Source organism: Talpa europaea, assembly GCF_964194135.1.
Source record: "Talpa europaea genome assembly, chromosome: 1".
Lineage (NCBI taxonomy): Eukaryota > Metazoa > Chordata > Mammalia > Eulipotyphla > Talpidae > Talpa > Talpa europaea.
In genome coordinates, this window is record NC_140073.1 from 122,411,547 (window position 1) to 122,421,822 (window position 10,276).

Below are 10,276 nucleotides of genomic sequence, written 5' to 3' on the forward strand. Positions count from 1 at the left end.
CTTTCCCAGTAATAACAAGTTAAAATCCAGGTATTATTATGGCAGATGAAAGATCTTTCAATGATTCAGTATTTTGATGGTGAATTATAGTGCATTACGTAAGGCTCTTCAAACAAAGATTGGGTTGGCTGGTTCTGTTTACCTGGCTACCCTTGACCCAGATTCATGTGCTTGATTTACAAATCAAGATGAAATCTCTCCTAATGTCTGGAGTTGTGAAAAATTGTGCTGTTATTTAGCATTTTAAGTCAGGAAGCCATTATTCTAAGTGAAGGACTGGTAAATGAATACCAACTTGAGTAAAAGTAATGCTAAGTTATCTGAAATAAGAGACTACATAAATGAAGCCAAAAGTAATGTTAAGTCAATCTCAAATACATAAATATCCTGACCACTGTATTATAAGTTGCAGTGCCTGGCCATATGCAGTTTTGCTTTTTGCCCCTCACACATGGTGATGCTTAAAAGAAAGTAAAAAGATAGCATTACTATGTAAATAGAGCTGGTATATTACGTTCAAATCAAACTCTTGAAAATATCTGGAACTATCAAAACATCAAATTTTCAACCTTACCTATATACAATATTTATCTGTTAGTTGTACCTCAATAAAATTATTTTAAGCCTATGACTATTAATTCTTAATATTGGTCTGAATTTATATAATTCATGAAAAGGAAAAATAACCCAGAGAATAAAACTCAGTGACCATGGTGACTTTTAACAGTCAATTTTTAAATTAAAATATAAGTATGTTAAACTAGCACATTGTACACTTTGAACTTACACAATGTTAGGTGTATGCCATCTCATTTAAAAAGGTTAATTTGGAAATAAATAAATTAGAAAATTAAATACCATGATTCATATATTCAAATTCATCCTTTCACCAACAGCCTTACTTTAAATCATCTTTTTAAATGCTGGATTAAGGCTATCCAAGATAATAATCACCATCTCTACTCTTCCCTCAACTCATGTAAACTCAAACCACAATGGCATGTAGTGATAAAAGGCACTCCTGACACAATAATTCAACCACATTATCCAAAGTATCCAGAAATATTTGTGAATCTATTAGGTATTTTGATGTAAAGAACTGAATTATTTATTCAACTGGTACTCTTGAGTTTGATCTGGAAATAGAGGAAAGTAGAGTAACTGAGGGTGTCCATGGTCTGTGTACTTTACAAGTTTAAGTTCAATTCTTGTGACTATAATCATTTACCTGAAAATTAGTATGGACCCATTCCCTTATATGAAGTTTTGTTTATAAAATATTCACTTTGTGGCATCTATTCTTGATAAACAATATACATTTTATCTCAACAGAAAGCTATATTCACAAAGAGAGAGAGATTCTGCTCCCAAAATTGTAGAAATATCTTCATATTTTACTGATTCTTATAAGGCCCCTCCGTGCTAACGCCTATTCCTTAGTCAATTAGAAATGAAAACCTAATTGCTCAATTGACATTATCCCACAGTATTATGTAAGGCATTAATAAAACAAGGAAATTATCTTTAGTTTCTCCTTAATACATTCATTGAGAAGACACTGAAATGAAAATTAAATTCTATTTCAAATTGGGAGGCAAGGTGGGAAAGTTTTAGTAATTACAACAATTCAGATTAAAATTATCACTTGGGCCTCCCTTGCTGGCGCAGGCGGTTGAGGGCAGCACTGTGAAGCTGTCCGCAGCCTCTGCAGCACCATTTCAAACCCAGCCAGCCAGCAAGATTCCCACATGGCATGGCAGACCTCTCCTGTCACGCCCGCTGCTCCCCTCAGCAGTGTATTTCAGTCAGTCTGCCTGTTCTGTTCCCTGCTCTGTCTCTGTTGAATCCTCTCACCCTCCCGCACATCTGGCCTATACCCAGGTTCTTGTATGCATGAATAAATAAATTTTAAAAATAATAATAATAATAAATAAAAAATAAAATTATCACTTAATTCCTTTAAAAACTATTCATTTCATTCTAACAATAAAAATATCCTATATAAAAAAATAAAAATACATTTTTATGAGATAATTTATTTGTGACAAAACTATTAGCCAATTATTTCTTCAAGCAGCTATCATAAATGAAATTACTGAAATTTTACTGTTTACTAAATCACTTAAGAAGAGCAAAAACCTAAAGAATGTCATGATACCTTTCTACCCACTCCTAACCATAGTTTGATGGAAACTTTAAAATGGCAATTACAGGGCCTCCCCTGTGGCACAGCGGTTGAGCGCTGGGTTGCAAAGCTGCCCGCAGCCTCTGCAGCGCCGGTTCTATCCCCGGCTGCTCCCCGGCCACCAGAGGAGGCTCCCGCATGGCGCGCAGACCTCTCTTGCAGCGCCCGCTGCTCCCCTCAGCAGTGCACTTCGGTCCTTCTGCCTGCTCTGCTCTCCGCTCTGGCTCTGGTGAATTCTCTCACCCTCCCATGCTTCTGACTGTACCCAGTGCTTGTATAAATAAACAAATAAACAAACAAATAAATAAATAACTCTTTAAAAAATAATAAAATGGCAATTACAGTACTTAGAATGTTTGTTTTAGAATTATGACAATTCAGACTGTAAAATTAAAAGGGGAATTCAATGTCAGGCACTAGGTAGAAGAGAGCAACAGAAATGCTTCCCTCTTAATTTAAATGTATGTTTTATTCTAACCCAAAAGAAAAATAAAATATGTAAAACACTCTTAGTCCAAACTTTCAACTTTTTAAAGTACATTCTCATAAGTCCCAAGAAAGAATACCATTTATTTCCATGTAATTAAAACTATAGTGTCAAACCCAAAAGATGTATGACTTGAGAATAAAACAAATACTAAAGCCAGAAGAAGAAAAATTATTTTTATAAACTTATTTATAACTTATTTTTTATAAAACAGAGCTAATATGTATATCTAAAAAACCCAATAACAGAATTACTGAAGTACTTCCAGTGACTCTAAAGACTTGACAAAATAAACAGAATTTAGTATTTGAAGGTAAGTTTCTTCACATAAACTCTGCACTTGGTTTTACTTAATGATTTATGTTACATTTAAAATATAATAGACAGGGCCTCCCCTGGTGACACAGGCGGTTGAGCGCCGCGCTGTGAAGCTGTCCGAGGCCTCAGCAGCGCCAGTTCAATCCTAGCCAGCTGGTGAGAGTCCCACATGGCACAGCAGACCTCTCCTGCCTCGCCCGCTGCTCCCCTCAGCAGTGTATTTCGGTCAGTCTGCCTGTTCTGTTCTCTGTTCTGTCTCTGGTGAATCCTCTCACCTTCCCATGCATCTGGTCTGTACCCCGGTTCTTGTATAAATAAAAAAATATGTATATGTAATAGACCTGTCAGACCCCAGACCCATATGTGGGGGGAGGGGGGATGCATAAGTGACCAGAGGCCTCACAACTTTCTATAAGATACCACCAGTACCGGCTAAACCTGCAGAGACCTTACAATTTTCTGTGAGATTCTGACAGTGCCCTCCCAGACTAGTGACACTGAGACCCACACTAGAGAGGGTGTCAGTTGGCCAGAGACCTTGCCACCTTCTGCAGGACCCCTCCTGTATCCACTTGGACCTGCAAAGGACTTGCAACCTCCTATGAGATACCACTCCAGCGTCTGCCCAAACTGTCAGAGTCCTCCCAACCTCCTGTGGGACTCTGCCAGTACCCACCTGGACCTACAGAGGCCTTATGATCTCTCATGAGATCCCCCCACACCCACGCTGACTGTTGAGACACCGGGTCCATGTCAGGGAGTAGGCCAAAGTGGCCAGAAGCCTCACAACCTCCCACGAGACTTCACCATAGCCAAGGCTGCCACCGACACTGTATGCCCAGCCCTGCCCCTTGGGTGTCAGGGATCCTCACTGGAGGACCCACCCTGCAGTCCCCACTGCCCCAGTCATGCCAGCCATGACCACTACCACTGTGCTGCATGCTCGGATCTGCTCTGATTCCCCAGTTACTGTAGCAAAGATGCAGATATGGAATAGCTCTCTCCCCTCCTCCCCTTCTCTGGTAACCTTAGTTCTACAGTCAGTTTCTAGGGTTTGATATTAGTCTGTCTTTATCTGGCCCTTTGTTTGCTTTCTCTGTATTCCGCATATAAATGACACCATCCGGTGTTTGTCTCTCCCCTTCTGACTTACTTTGCTTAGCATAATCCCCTCCAGTGCCATTGTTTTTGTCACAAGTAGTTATTAGGAAAGGGGTTTAAAGCAGAATTTATTTGGGACAACTCTTTCCCAGGAATGAATTGCTACATGCTAATGGGGTCAAAGACACTAGATAATTCTCCAGAGGCCCCTTTCTATTCAAAAAGGATTTTCAAAATAAAGTGGGGAGGTGGAAGAAGCTAGAGAACTGTTGCTTCATGCACCAAATGCATTCTCAGACTACTAACATCTGTTTCAGTTTACATATTTTAAGTATGACTTTACACATGGAAATTAAACTTAGGCAATAGTACTAAGAAGCCAGTCTGCAAAAGAATTACAAATACCATTAACAGAATATGTCTATGTCTATATTCTATACAAAATACCTTGTGTGACACCAATGACCCCATCTCAAAACCCAAGAGTTGAAGAACAGTTCTTCATACTCATGAAATTTTTATAGCAGAGGGATAAATCAGTAAGAGAAGAGGTCTCATTCCAAAACAATGTAGAATTCAAGAGCTTAAAGAGCCCTTTGTGAATAAAGAAAATAAAAGATCAAAAATCTTTTTGAATTTCCCTATATTAAGAAATGTTCATTAAATAACATTCCACTAAATATACTTATTATATAGACATTAAAATATTTTTTAATGTGCTAATTAATAGAATTACAATTTCAGGTAAACTAGAGCACAAAACATGTGAAAATAATGATGTACCTTTGCTGCCACCATGTGGTCGATTTGTGATTTTTGCAATTGTAGTTTAAGTTTTAAAAAATCTTCATGCCAGACTCTGGAAAGCAAATACTATTAAAGCCTTCATGAATATAGGGTCTGTTCACTGATAATTTACATACTGCACAAATCTTCACTCAATGGATAGTAACTAGGAATCTACAAGATAGTAAATACTGCATTATGGTATCTAGAAAACAATATATTGTTTTGCCCTCTGGGAGCGCCCATCTGTGAACATCAAAACACAGCAAATCAAATATTAATGTGAGACAATTCAAGAGCTCTTATAAAACTGAATAGCAATGAGTGATAAAGGAAAATTTAAGTCCTCTGAATAAAAATCACTTCCTCATGCTCTGAGAAAGATAAATGAGAATGTTCATGGAATAGAATTGAGAAGTTTTGTGTCTCTTGAAAAAGGATTTAGATATACAGGATGAAAGCAAGAAGGCAGCTCAAGGAATTGTATGGTGAATATAACCGAGGTGAAAATGCATACGTTGTGCAAAAATGAAAAATGATGTAAAAAATATATAAAATAAAAAAATAAACTGCTTTAGAAATTAAAAAAAAAAGGAACATTGAATAGAAGTACAGATCTAAAATCATCATGAAATATTGGGGGTGGGGGTTTCCCATAGTGAAGGTCATAGAGGTAAAAATAAAAGAAAATAGATTGGAAAATAAGTCAAGACAGTTTGTGACAGTCCTTTATTGCCAGACCGAGACACCTGCACTTCAGGAGTAAATGGTTCATTATATCAGGTATTTCCTTCCCACTGTAGGTGTAACTCCTCTGTCACATGAATGTATATGAGCTTATATAAAAATTTATTTTCCAAACTGAGAATAATCAAGCAGCTAAAATCCTCTAATCCCACTCCTGAGGAAGTAATTTGAGGTTACAAGCCTTGAAATCAAAATCATCCAGAAAATCACAGCCAAATCTCCAGGGGGGAAAATAATTTTAAAAAGTATTAAGGGAATTATTACTGGGCCCAAGGAGATATGTCACCTCTTCTTAATATTTTACTTAAATCTTCCGTTTTGAGAGAAAGGGGTATGCATTGTAGGGAAGGACAAATATCTTAATAAATAAAGGAGAAAGTGAAGCTTACAAGTCCCCCGCACAGCATGGTGTAATGCAGTGTAGGTTGGGGAGGGGCAGAGTCAGGTTTGGGAATGAAAGGCTGGCATAGTTGCAAAGTGTGATTCAGATGCCCAGCTAATAGTAAAAACTCTAGCAGTGGGTCTATTTGCTTCAAATGGCTTATCCAAAAAGTTTTTAAATTAGAAAGTTTTTTGTTTATCATAGATCATTGGATGCTACATTGATTTGTTCTTAAAAATAGTTACAGAGCACCATAAAGAATAAAGTATTTCTGTCCTACCTCAAACCCATGAGAACACCCATATCAAAACAAACCAAAAAAACAGAGACAAGTGTTTCTCAAGGTATGAAGAAAAAGGAACCCTCATACACTATTGGCAGTAATATAGACTGCTCTAGGCTCTCTAGATAACAGTATGGAAGTTTCTCAAAATATGCTTATGATATTGCAATTCTACTCCTATATATCTACTCAAAGTATGCAAAAACATGAATTCAGAAAGATATATACACTCCTGGTCACTGCAGCACTATTTATAACAGCCGAAGTATAGAAACAACCTAAGTAGCCTAGGAAAGATGAGTGCTTTAAGAAGATGTGGCATATACACAATGGAATACTAGTCAGCTATAAAAAAAAAACCCAAACTTGCCATTTTCGACAACTTCTTAGTCACAAGACACAGCAACATTAAAGTCTTCTTTAATTTTTCTACTTTGTAGATAAGTAAATTCCATAGACAGGGATTTCTCTGTATGTTAGAAAAGTAACATGAGGGATCTATTCAAATATAAGGGCTAAACATTTGAGAATCACAAAAACAAAGAAATTATATACCCTTCTACTACTCAGCATTAATGGAATATGATGGAAAGAACTCTAAACTAGGTTTGTCTTGTTATTCTCATTTTGGCCTTTTAAGATAATTGTATAAGCAATTTTCAGTCCCTTTTGTGATCTAATCAATGCCATTTTAAGATAAATTTTCCTCTGATTATTGTTTTCTTTGTAGTTTTTATGTTAGTGTTCCAATTTTTAATTTCTAATAGTATTATATTCTGTTTCACATTTTAATAGTATTTAAAAGATTACTTTTTAATTTCCAAATGGATACTTTGGTTTTGTTTTCTTCATTGTTCTTTTGGCAGTTATTTCACTTTTTGAATTTCTAATTTGTTAAACTCTGGTCAATAAATATGACTTGCACTATGTATGCTTTTGGAATTTGTTTAAATAGTCCATATGATCTAAATAATGGTTCATTTTGGTGAATATTCAGTGTTTGGGCAGAAAATATATTGTCTTATGTAAATAGGTCAATCTACAAACTAGATCATTCTGTCTAATTACTTTAATATACACTACATCTCTACTTTTTAGTTCCCTTGATCAGCTAATTTGTGACTGGCAATTGTACCTTTAATTTATATCATTCTTTATGTAGTTTGAAGCTATGTTGAAATTCACCACTCATATCTTCCTAATAGAATGTATCATTTAACAACATAAAATTATTTCTTTGCTTCTTTAAAAGACATCTCCCCCCGCCCCCCCACCCCCAAGGCCTCCCCAGTGGCCCAGCCGTCAAGCGCTGGGTTGCGAAGCTGCCCAGTGCCAGTTCGATCCCCGGCTGCCTGGTTGCCAGGCGAGGATCCCACATGGCGTGCAGACCTCTCCTGCCACCTGCTGCTCCCCTCAGCAGTGTACTTTGTCAGTCTGCCTGTTCTGCTCTCCACTCTGGCTCTGGTGAATTCTCTCACCCTCACACGCTTCTGACTGTACCCAGTGCTTGTATAAATAAGTCAATCTTTAAAAAAAATAAAAAAAAAAAAAAAGACTTTCCCCTTAGGGCCTCCCTGGTGGCCCAAGGAGCCAAGCACTGCACTATGAAGCAATCCGCAGCCTCTGCAGCAACCGTTCGATCCCCGGTCAGCCAGGGAGCTACCCACATGGTGCAGCAGACATCTCCTGTCTCTCCTGCTGCTCCCCTCAGCAGCGTATTTCAGTCAGTCTGCCTGTGCTGGTCCCCACTCTGTCTCTGGTGAATCCTCTCACCCCTCGCATCTCTGGCCTGTATCCCAGCTCTTGTATGCATAAATAAATAAATCTTTAAAAGAAAGACTTTTCCCTTAAATTACATTAATTTAAATATTGTTAGCCCTACATTTTTAAAAGACTTTCCCCTAAATTACAGGAATTTACATATTGCTAACCCTACAGTTTTAAAAAGCTTTCCCCCAAATTACATTAATTTAAATATTGCTAACTCTACATTTATTTTATAACATTTTTCTATTGTATTTTTCCTGTCTTTATTTTCAAATTTTCTATACTTTTTTTCCTGTCTTTAGTTTTTTCCCACATTTGTGAGGTTTTTAATGAACAAGAAAGTTAAATACAAAGTTTCATACACAAAATAGAATATTATATAATTGGTAACCTCAGAGCCAAGATCTAAATTTTCTTCCACAAATTTCACTTGGAGCAGAGTGGGGAAGAAACAAATACTAAGGAGAACAAAACTGAATTTCAACTTTAGATATCTATATATCTGTATACATAAACCTCTGTGGAAAAAAGCTTTAAATTGTATGTTTTCTTTTGAAATAAACAGCTCAGGCTAGTCTATATAATTCTGAGGTTGATACTGAACCAGATCTGGAATTAAATGAAAATTTAGGATTTATATTTACTTCAAATCCTATTTCAAAAGGTGCTAAGTCACCTCATTTACAGAAATGTGCATCTCTTTAGGATGACCAGGACACTCTTCTGAAGATTCTTGGATAGCCATTTTTCTTACCCATAGTTCCACTTTTCTATGACAACAGGCCTATACTGCCTTGTCAGATTTCCTGGGAAATGCCATCAGAGCTGTACACCACCATGCTTCTCCTAGCACTTTCAAGTCTCGAAAAATAATTTTAAGACTTTCCAGTTTCAAGTTGGCAGATCCTACCTCAGTGTTAGAGGAGTTAATTAACACTTTCTATCTCCCTTAACTGATTTTCCTCCTGATCTCCAACAAATTGGAGATTAAATTTGATTTATAAATTTCAGAAAAGAATGAAATTTATAAATCAAATTTAAAAATTTAATCGTAAAAGAGCAGCAGAAAATGACCACTGCCTTTATATTCACAAATGAGTGAACAAATGAATGTAGCTGAACAAACACAGGGGAAAAAATAGACTAAATCTTGCATTTCTCACATTTATACTGGAAATTAAAACAATGAAACACCACTATAAACTTACTATAATGGCTAAAATATAAAATTACTGATAATACCAAGTGTTAACAAGGATGTTAAGCAACTAAAACTTTCATATATTATTAATGGCAATGCAAAATGGTGCAGAAAGTCTGAAAAAACAATATGGCACATTCTTTAAAATGTAAATATATTGGGCCTCCCCTGGTGGCACAGCGGTTGAGCGCTGGGCTGCGAGGCTGCCCATGGCCTCTGAAGCACAGGTTCGTTCCCTGGCAGCCGGCGAGGATCCCACATGGCGCGACAGACCTCTCCTGCCATGCCCGCTGCTCCCCTCAGCAGTGTATTTCGTCACTCTGCCTGTTCTGCTCTCCGCTCTGGCTCTGGTGAATTCTCTCACCCTCCCACGCTTCTGACTGTACCCAGTGCTTGTATAAATAAATAAATAAATCCTTTAAAAAAAAATAAAATAAAATGTAAATATATGATTTAACTGTAATCTAGATTGTTGCCATTCAGGTTCACAAAAACCTACAAATAAATATGTAGGGCAGTTTCATTAATTATTTACTATTTTTAATTATTTCCAAAAACTGGAGGAAAGAAATCCTTTAACAAAAAAATGGCTAAACAAAATGTAGAGTATTATATAGAATATCTATACAACAGAATATCACCAAGCAATAAAAAGGGAAACACTGATGTACAAAGCAACATGAATCTCAAATACATATGCTAAGTAAAAGAAGTTAGACTCAAAAGGTTATATCCTATGTGTATATCATTTATTTGGCTTCAATATTGCAGGTAAAGAGAATAGATCAATGCCCAATGTGATGGCTAATTTTGTGCCAACTTAACTGGGTCACAGGGTGCCCAGGTGTTTGGCTGAACATTATTTCTAGTTTTTTTGTGTGTGAGGGTATTTCCAGATGAGATTAAATTTTGAATCTGTGAACTCAGTAAAGAGAGTACCTCCCCCAATATGGACGGGAATCTTTCATGACCAACTGAGGACCTAAATAAGACAATAGAAAGAGGAAGAGAGAATTAAT